Consider the following 10,565-nt stretch of genomic DNA (forward strand, 5'->3'; position numbering starts at 1 on the left):
CGGGCATCTGATATTTAAAATAATTATTAAATAATTTTAAAATACGGTAACTGTATTTCAATAAATACCTTATAAGCAAGATCACTTTCCACAACTGAAAGCCGTTTTATTAATTCCCCTTGCCGAGATTCCATCCAACCAATGGTCCCAAAATTTGTTGCAGTACCATCGCAGAATCTGCGTGTTTGCTTCGGCGATGCAAAAACGGCTAATTTCTTTTTCTATAAAGAAAGTTACATTTATTAGAATGAAAAACATATATGTAAAATAAAGTCGTTTTACTATCTCGCTGTTTTGCTTCCGAGGAGGAGGAGTCCACCATAAATGAAATATCCATTTATTTATGTAAAATTTAAAAAAAAATTGTGAAACAGAGGAATTAAATAAATGTATTCCCTATTGATTTGGATTTGGTTTTCGGAAAGTGCAAAAGAACAGCTGGCACGACGAGGAGTGCCGTGTCGCAGCGGAGAGAAAACAGGCTGCCTACCTCGCAACGTAACGATCGACCACTACACGTGCGGGATGGGATAGATACCGAGAGTTGAAGAGGGAAGCGAGACGCATTTGTAGACAGAAGAAGAAAGAGGCCGAAATGCGTGAGTACGAAGAGCTTGATAAGCTGGCCGACAGGGGTAATGCTCGAAAATTCTACGAAAAATGCGGCGGCTTACAGAAGGTTTCAAGACCGGAAGCATACTCTTGTAGAACCCCCAAGGTGATCTAGTGACCGATGCCCAGAGCATACTTAAATTATGGAGGGAACACTTCTCCAGCCTGCTGAATGGCAGTGAACGCACAACGCCAGGAGAAGGCGAACCCGATTCCCCAATCGATGACGATGGAGCAGACGTTCCATTACCCGACCATGAAGAAGTTCGAATAGCAATTGCCCGCCTGAAGAACAAAAAAGCGGTAGGGTGTCGGCCGAGCTATTCAAACACGGCGGCGAAGAACTGATAAGGAGCATGCATCAGCTTCTTTGTAAAATATGGTCGGACGAAAGCATGCCCAACGATTGGAATTTAAGTGTGCTATGCCCAATCCATAAAAAAGGAGACCCCACAATCTGCGCCAACTACCGTGGGATTAGCCTCCTCAACATCGCATATAAGGTTCTATCGAGCGTATTGTGTGAAAGATTAAAGCCCACCGTCAACAAACTGATTGGACCTTATCAGTGTGGCTTCAGACCTGGAAAATCAACAACCGACCAGATATTCACCATGCGCCAAATCTTGGAAAAGACCCGTGAAAGGAGAATCGACACACACCACCTCTTCGTCGATTTCAAAGCTGCTTTCGACAGCACGAAAAGGAGCTGCCTTTATGCCGCGATGTCTGAATTTGGTATCCCCGCAAAACTAATACGGCTGTGTAAACTGACGTTGAGTAACACCAAAAGCTCCGTCAGGATCGGGAAGGACCTCTCCGAGCCGTTCGATACCAAACGAGGTTTCAGACAAGGCGATTCCCTATCGTGCGACTTCTTCAATCTTCTTTGGAGAAAATAGTTCGAGCCGCAGAACTAAATAGAGAAGGTACCATCTTCTATAAGAGTGTACAGCTGCTGGCGTATGCCGATGATATTGATATCATCGGCCTCAACACCCGCGCCGTTAGTTCTGCTTTCTCCAGGCTGGACAAGGAAGCAAAAGAAATGGGTCTGGCAGTGAACGAGGGCAAGACGAAATATCTCCTGTCATCAAACAAACAGTCGTCGCGCTCGCGACTTGGCACTCACGTCACTGTTGACAGTCATAACTTTGAAGTTGTAGATAATTTCGTCTATTTAGGAACCAGCATTAACACCACCAACAATGTCAGCCTGGAAATCCAACGCAGGATTGCTCTTGCCAACAGGTGCTACTTCGGACTGAGTAGGCAATTGAAAGTAAAGTCCTCTCTCGACGAACAAAAGCCAAACTCTATAAGTCACTCATAATTCCCGTCCTGCTGTATGGTGCAGAGGCTTGGACGATGACAACAACCGATGAGTCGACGTTACGAGTTTTCGAGAGAAAAATTCTGCGAAAGATTTATGGTCCTTGGCGTATTAACCACGGCGAATACCGTATTCGATGGAACGATGAGCTGTACGAGATATACGACGACATCGACATAATTCAGCGAATTAAAGAGACGGCTACGCTGGCTAGGTCGTGTTGTCAGGATGGACGAAAACACTCCAGCTCTGAAAGTATTCGACGAAGTACCCGCCGTGGAAGCGGAGGAAGAGGAAGACCTCCACTCCTTTGGAAAGACCAGGTGGAGAAGGACCTGGCTTTGCTTGGAATATCCAATTGGCGCTACGTAGCGAAAAGAAGGAACGACTTGCGCGCTGTTGACAACTCGGCTATAATCGCGTAAGCGGTGTCTACGCCAATAAAGAAGAAGAAGAAGAAGGTATACATGTATGTATGATGGCATTATCATATGGTGCGCGTTCCAAAACTTAACCGAGTTCAACTCGCGCAAGAATTTTATACCGAAAAAAAACCTGCGCGAGTTGAACTCGGGCGAGATTTACGCGTGGCGCGCAAATTCAAAAAGCTCAATTAGGCTAAAACACTGTGATGCTCACTTTTTTTCACGCACTCGCTCAAAAAAAATAATAATTAAAAAAAATTGCTGATTCAGGAGGAAACCAGGGAATCAGTGCATTTCTCACGAAAATCAGGAAAACCAGTGCCGATGGTCAAAATCAGGGTGACTCTACCCATATGACCGGTTTTACACCTTATAATACTTCCCTGGCTTTCTTTCTTGCAATTTGCAAAAGTATAAAATGTTCAGTCTCACCTTAACTTAGCCCTTCCTTACTTGCTTTATTATAATTTGTACCTGTTCTTTTTGTAAATTTCGATATATTATCTTCAATCTAAACTTATGCTGCCATAATTGCTTCTTTACGAGGGAAGTGTTTAATTAGTCTTTGCTCAAAGCGTTCCCTCTCTGAGTTTGTAGTTTGGAAAGAATCTTTTATTCGGATAATTATTTAGACGTGGACAATCCATCTTGGTTTTGATTTTTTTACTTGTCTGTCATTATTATATGGATTTGGTTTTATATGCTGGCTACCTTTTTGTTCATTTGCCAAGCGCTGCTTGAAAAAATATTGGTTGCGTTTCTCTAAGATGCACGCGTAAATACTTGTAATTTTTGACTCTCGTTATGAATTTTCTCGGACAGTTCTGCAAGTAACTTTCTTTTGGTACCTTTATAATTTTGATCTGATTCGTGTGTCTGAATATAGTCAGATAGTGCGATTTGGATGATTTTTGCCATACGGAGCTTTTTCCGCTCCCGAATGCTTTCTATAAAACAATACACTAATATTTAAGTAGAAACAAATTTTTTGATTTTTTTTTATTGTGAAGTACAATTGAGTTTGGAATATATTATTTATTCAAATGGCCGTCACGACTTCTTTTGAAGCAAAAAATTCGATGAGCCCCATTTTTGAGCGTTTTTCCATGAAATTAAGTCATATGTCATGAAAATCAAGTTTAATATTGATTTCTAAAAGGTCAAACCACGTCAAGTGGTAAATGAAAATTTCGCAAAATCACCGATTTTGAAAATTAGCAGTTCATTAGGAAGGGAACCAGACGCAAACCCCGTGATATAAATACTTCGTCAAAATTACTTTTTCATTAAAGTTACTAGCTGGCCCCGCAGCCGTTGTCCTGCGTGAAATTATGTCTTTTGCAATGAAAAGAAAGTGGAATATATCATACAATTTTTTTCCAATGTAACGCAGCTTGATAAACAACATTTTTGGTTTCTGTTCCGGTGTACAGAAAAGAGGGTTTCCAACTCTTGAGCACGCCACGTATATCTGTGTACTGAAAAGATGGTTTTCCATCTCGTGAGCACGCCACGTATATCTGGCCGTGTGAAAAACATAGCATTTCCGAATTTATGCCACACGCTATGCGACTATCCTTGTGTCCTGTTGATTGTCACCTCAAATGCAATTTTCACTGGAAACGGAATACGTTTGAACTGAAATGGCAAATCGTTAGAATTTGTAGAATCAAGCATTCTGCCTCCTTGTATTCGATAGCTGCGTCACAATCTGTCGGGTTCCATTACACAGTTTTGGCACATGAAGGACACCTGGATGTCCATCTACTGATTGCCCTTGCTTTCTGCCTAACTATTTCTTCGACGACGCATTCCATGTATAATATCAAGGTATTTCCGAATAGAACAATGTTCTCGCAAACGGATCACTGACGAAACTTGAGAAAAACTCGTCAATGTTAATTTTGTTGCTGGCGGTGTTTCACTGGCTGTATTTTATTCTCTGGGTTGAAATACACTCTATCACTATTCTCCAAATTAACTGCGAGATGCACAACTGTCGGAAAACGCTTATGATTTGCAAAAGTAAATATCCTACAAAGAGCTTATTGCAGTTCACGTATCGACCGTATCGTTCAAGACCAATAACCGCAATATTGCTTCCTTTGGTGACGTACTTACAAACGTATTTTATCGATTTCACCAAACTGCAATACTCAAAATTGATATGAGTTTTGAATGTGAACTAAGCAATAGTGGGGAATATAGTACAATTCATGTGTTGTCAACTTCTATATTCACTCTTCTAAATTGAATGCTGAATGTTCTGTGGGATTGTAGCGTCCGCAAGGTCCATGAACCGTATTGGTTTTCGCCATCCAAAGAACAATGTGTGCGTGCGGCAAACCTCTCTTTTGCCATTCAACAAAGTACTTCCAGCATCTAACAGCACCACATATACTTACGTTGCTTCAAGATAAAGTCCATCAAACATCGTAACTGTTGTTTGAAAAGTCGTGCTGTGACATCGTGTCGATCGCTTGCTCTTTGAACGCGATCTATAACTCCGCACGTATGTCACCCCATCCTGGGAGTACTTCTTGCCTTACCTAGCCTTGGGCTGCCATACGTTGATGGCAAAAAGAACGCCGACCGATATTAGGGCGACCTCTTCGTGGCCTCGTAACAAATTTCAATCTGCAATTGATCTCTTTGTGTGAAACACACGTAAAGTTTTCACGGAATAATTTTCAATATTTTTTCTTTTGCATAACTGGAATAAAAAAGCAAGCGACCGAAATAGAACGATTCAAATAATTTACAAATCAAAATATTGAAAAACAAAACAAACAAATTGAAAAAAATCTGTATGGAAAAGAGTTACTTTTTGAAACAATCCAATTTTCCGACTTTTCCTCAGGAAAAGCATACGGTATTTCTATTTCTAAACCTTCCCCGATCCACAGCAAACAACCTCTGAAAATTTCATCAAGATTGGTGCAGCCGTTCTCTTAGCGTTAGTAACAAACGAACATTCATTCGTTAGTATGGGAAAAAGAAAAGGACTGTTTTTAGGGTTTTTCCGGCTGTTTAAATGAGTTAAGCATCCACCCCCCCTACCCGGTAAAATTGGCGCATCCTAATGCTACAGTGCAATTCACCACAGCTGATGACACTAAAGCACAACTCAACACACCTGTACGCCAAACCACTCAACAAAAAGATGGGCAACGGGAAAGCAGATTCAATTCGTCTCATACAATTCGCACGTCAACATTCGTTTTCCGACACCCATCCCGCGCGCCGCAATTTTCGCTAACAACGTCACCATACGGTTACTGCTCGCGGCCAGTCCTGTGCGCTACGGATATATTTCGAATCTCAGCGGTCCTGCGTGATATGGTCGCCGTTAACATGCGCAATCATTTTTACATATCTGGTTTCAATAAAGTTAACCCTAAAGTGTTTAATACCATTTAAATTAATGTGTTTTCCTTTGCCGAAATGCTGGGTGCTTATTGAACTGAAAATAAAGTGGTGGATGCTTCCCACTAAATTGGGCATCCATTTATTCATGGTCCTTCGAGCCTCACAGAGAGGCACTATTGGAGAAACAAACAACATTCTGCCACATCTACTAGTTTGGTGGCAAAATAAACAAAAAAAAAAAAAACAGAATAAACTACATAAGTACAGTGACCCAAGCAGAACAAAAAAAAAAAACAAAACAAAGTGACAAAAAACAAACCAATTTTGGTAACAAAGTGAAGTGATACAAAGTGCAGAAACGAACAAAAACAAAAAAGAAAACTAAAAACCTAATCATAATCACAATCAGGAAAATATTAGAAAACACAGTTCCGAAACATTACAAAACCAAACCTACGGTGAAAAAACAAAATTATAAAAACAAAATATACAAAATTGCACAAGTACAAGCACGAAAAGTAAAAGCACCAAAGCAATAACAAAAAACCAAAAAAAAAATGAGAACAGAAAATAAAAACAAAAAACATACACAGGCAATCGGACACGCGATACCTAAGGACAAAACATTAATCGAGAGCGAAGTCTAAAAGCGCCTAAACAATAAAATATACACAAAAACAAAACAATCGGGCGCGAACAAAAAAAAAATACCTAAAAAATATTAAAAACAAGTAAGGAAGGGCTAAGTTCGGGTGTCACCGAACATTTTATACTCTCGCATGATAAAGTGATAATCGAGATTTCGTTCGTCATTTACATATTTTTCAAATGCCGTATTTTTGTAAAGTTTTATTCCGCTATCATCATTGGTTCCTAATGTACTATATATTATACAGAGAAGGCATCAGATGGAATTCAAAATAGCGTTATATTGGAAGAAGGCGTGGTTGTGAACCGATTTCACCTATATTTCGTACATGTCATCAGGGTGTTAAGAAAATATTATATACCGAATTTCATTGAAATCGGTCTAGTAGTTCCTGAGATATGGTTTTTGGTCCATAAGTGGGCGAGGCCACGCCCATTTTCAATTTTTAAAAAAGGCCTGGGTGCAGCTTCTTTCTGCCACTTTTTCCGTAAAATTTAGTATTTCTGACGTTTTTTGTTAGTCGGTTAACGCACTTTTAGTGATTTTGAACATAACCTCTGTATGGGAGATGGGCGTGTTATTATCCGATTTCTTCCATTTTTGAACTGTATATGGAAATGCCTGAAGAAAACGACTCCATAGAGTTTGGTTGACATAGCTATAGTAGTTTCCGAGATACGTAGAAAAAACTTAGTAGGGGGCGGGGCCACGCCCACTTTTCCAAAACAATTGCGTCCAAATATGCCCCTCCCTAATGCGATCCTTTAACTTCTTCACTTTAATATCTTTATTTATGGCTTAGTTATGACACTTTATAGGTTTTCGGTTTCCGCCATTTTGTGGGCGTGGGATTGGGCCGATTTTGCCCATCTTCGAACTTAACCTTCTTATGAAGCCAAGGAATATGTGTACCAAGTTTCATCATGATATCTCAATTTTTACTCAAGTTACAGCGAAGTCTAAAAGCGCCTAAACAATAAAATATACACAAAAACAAAACAATCGGGCGCGAACAAAAAAAAAATACCTAAAAAATATTAAAAAACAAGTAAGGAAGGGCTAAGTTCGGGTGTCACCGAACATTTTATACTCTCGCATGATAAAGTGATAATCGAGATTTCGTTCGTCATTTACATATTTTTCAAATACCGTATTTTTGTAAAGTTTTATTCCGCTATCATCATTGGTTCCTAATGTACTATATATTATACAGAGAAGGCATCAGATGGAATTCAAAATTGCGTTATATTGGAAGAAGGCGTGGTTGTGAACCGATTTCACCTATATTTCGTACATGTCATCAGGGTGTTAAGAAAATATTATATACCGAATTTCATTGAAATCGGTCTAGTAGTTCCTGAGATATGGTTTTTGGTCCATAAGTGGGCGAGGCCACGCCCATTTTCAATTTTTAAAAAAAGCCTGGATGCAGCTTCCTGCTGCAATTTCTTCCGTAAAACTTAGTGTTTCTGACGTTTTTTGTTAGTCGGTTAACGCACTTTTAGTGATTTTCAACATAACCTTTGTATGGGAGGTGGGCGTGGTTATTATCCGATTTCTTCCATTTTTGAACTGTATATGGAAATGCCTGAAGAAAACGACTGTGTAGAGTTTGGTTGACATAGCTATAGTAGTTTCCGAGATATGTACAAAAAACTTAGTAGGGGGCGGGGCCACGCCCACTTTTCCAAAAAAATTGCGTCCAAACATGCCCCTCCCTAATGCGATCCTTTGTTTCAAATTCCGCTTTAATATCTTTGTTTATGGCTTAGTTATGACACTTTATAGGTTTTCGGTTTCCGCCATTTTGTGGGCGTGGCAGTGGGCCGATTTTGCCCATCTTCGAACTTAACCTTCTTATGGAGCCAAGGAATACGTGTACCAAGTTTCATCAAGATATCTCAATTTTTACTCAAGTTACAGCTTGCACGGACGGACGGACAGACGGACGGACAGACAGACATCCGGATTTCGACTCTACTCGTCACCCTGATCACTTTGGTATATATAACCCTATATCTGACTCTTTTAGTTTTAGGACTTACAAACAACCGTTATGTGAACAAAACTATAATACTCTCCTTAGCAACATTGTTGCGAGAGTATAAAAACAAAAATAAAAGGTGTACCTGGAAGCGGCTACAAACCTCAAGGAGAAAAAGTGGAGAAAGGAAGAGGAACAAAACGCAGACGGCATTAAGGCAACACATGCACATACATACATCTATGTAAAGACCTACAAAGCTCTTTAAGTAACCAAGTGAGCGTATTTAATCCATTTTACATTTGCATTTTACACATATATGTACATATGTTTATATCTGTTTTGCATATTAGACGGCGGGTCTAATACATAAGAGCACAACGAAAAAAAAAAACGGTTTCATCTCCCACTCATCTCTCACTTTTTCAAAAAAATATAATAACATTTATACGAGTATACAAACATACGGCAAAGAATCTGCCTGTGACACATATTAGTACAAATAAATATTCAAAGTCCTTATCCGGCAATACCTCTTGTTCTTTGGCAAACAAAAACAAGCAGGATTGCATACAAAAAGCGAATTGATCTTTCTAACGAGCTCTCAATCGCTTAAGAACATAACTCAGAAAATCATACAAACAATTTGTGCATGCTAATGTAAAAAGCGAATTGATCTCTTCAACGAGCTCTCAATTGCACAAGATATAAGTACATATGTACGTATATTTGTACATACATATGTATATACAAGTCCGAGTATTAGGGTGTGCCAAATACAAAATATTCCGACATCAAACATTTTGTTTATGCGACTTCATGGCATCTCGCTTGTTAATAAAGTATTGCAGTTCTGTGCCACTTATTCCTTACCTCGGGTGGGGGGCAATAAGTGATTGCTAACGGCTCCTTTATTTGAAATTTTTATTTTTAAGTTTTCTTTTACCCCTTACCACTGGTGGGGGGAAGTAAAATATGTAAATAAAAATAATCTTTTCAGTTGAGATTGTCTTTCAAATCTGATTTTTATTTAGTATTTTTCTTGCTTATATACAAATTTTAAAACTATCTTAAATAACTAAATATATGTATGTGTACGTGTGTATGTTTATATGTATTGCAGCATATTGTTTATTGCTGCTTGACATGGGGTTGTTTTTGATACCTATGTGTGTGTGTGTGATAATCTTATCTCTTCTCTAAATTTATGACATGTGTCTGCATGCATTTTTATTTTTATTGAATGCGCATTGCATGTAAATGCATGGCTGTGTTTATGTCAATACATACATATGTATGTTTATTAATATATAAATAGATATTTATATTTAGTAGAATTTCGGCATTGCATATAAATAAGCATGTTCAATGATATTTGAACATATTGCCGAGGGAAAGAAATGATTATTAGTGGACTGTATACGTTTTTATGATCTTAAGTATTACAAATTTCTTAACTTATCTTATTTAAGAAAATAAACATGTTCAATTTTGAACATCGCTCCTCCACACAACATAACATTCATCACACAACTCACACTCATCACACGCCACAAACCAACCACACTACACACACACCATACGTTATCGTTTTCACCACCTAACTGATCAAAAAGGATCGATTTCTACGCCAATCAACGGTTGATCCGCATTCATTTCTTTTGTAATCCAGAACTGAAAAAAACCCTTTCTGTCGTGCGTGTGGTTGTGCACTAGCAGCAGTGTGTATACTTATATACAAAATTATATTTGAAACCATTTCAAATTGTGAATAAAAATAAAAAATTAATTATCTTAACATAAAGAATATAAAATATTGTGAACACATTTAAAATTTAATTAATTTATTTTGTTGAAAGTGGTGCCCGGATACAAATAAAATACAATTTGTTCAATTTTACCTTTTTATTGCCAAATTATAAATCTTTCACTTAAAGACGAACAAAAAGGGATACATCATCAAAGGCTAAAAGCGTAAGTATTCCCCACACATAATCGGTGAAACTAAGTGCACGAACAAATGGTCCTTCGGCACCTATGATTTTAAAAGAACCCACCAAGTGGTGGAAAAGTGAAAAACCAAGTGCAGGTGAAACAATACTATAGAACAATTAAAAGTACACAAAAGAAAAATAATAATAAATAAATATGTACTTAAACATATATTAAGTGATCAAATTTACGAAACGGGCG

The sequence above is a fragment of the Bactrocera neohumeralis genome, unplaced genomic scaffold (genome assembly GCF_024586455.1).
Source record: "Bactrocera neohumeralis isolate Rockhampton unplaced genomic scaffold, APGP_CSIRO_Bneo_wtdbg2-racon-allhic-juicebox.fasta_v2 cluster11, whole genome shotgun sequence".
In the NCBI taxonomy this organism is placed as follows: domain Eukaryota; kingdom Metazoa; phylum Arthropoda; class Insecta; order Diptera; family Tephritidae; genus Bactrocera; species Bactrocera neohumeralis.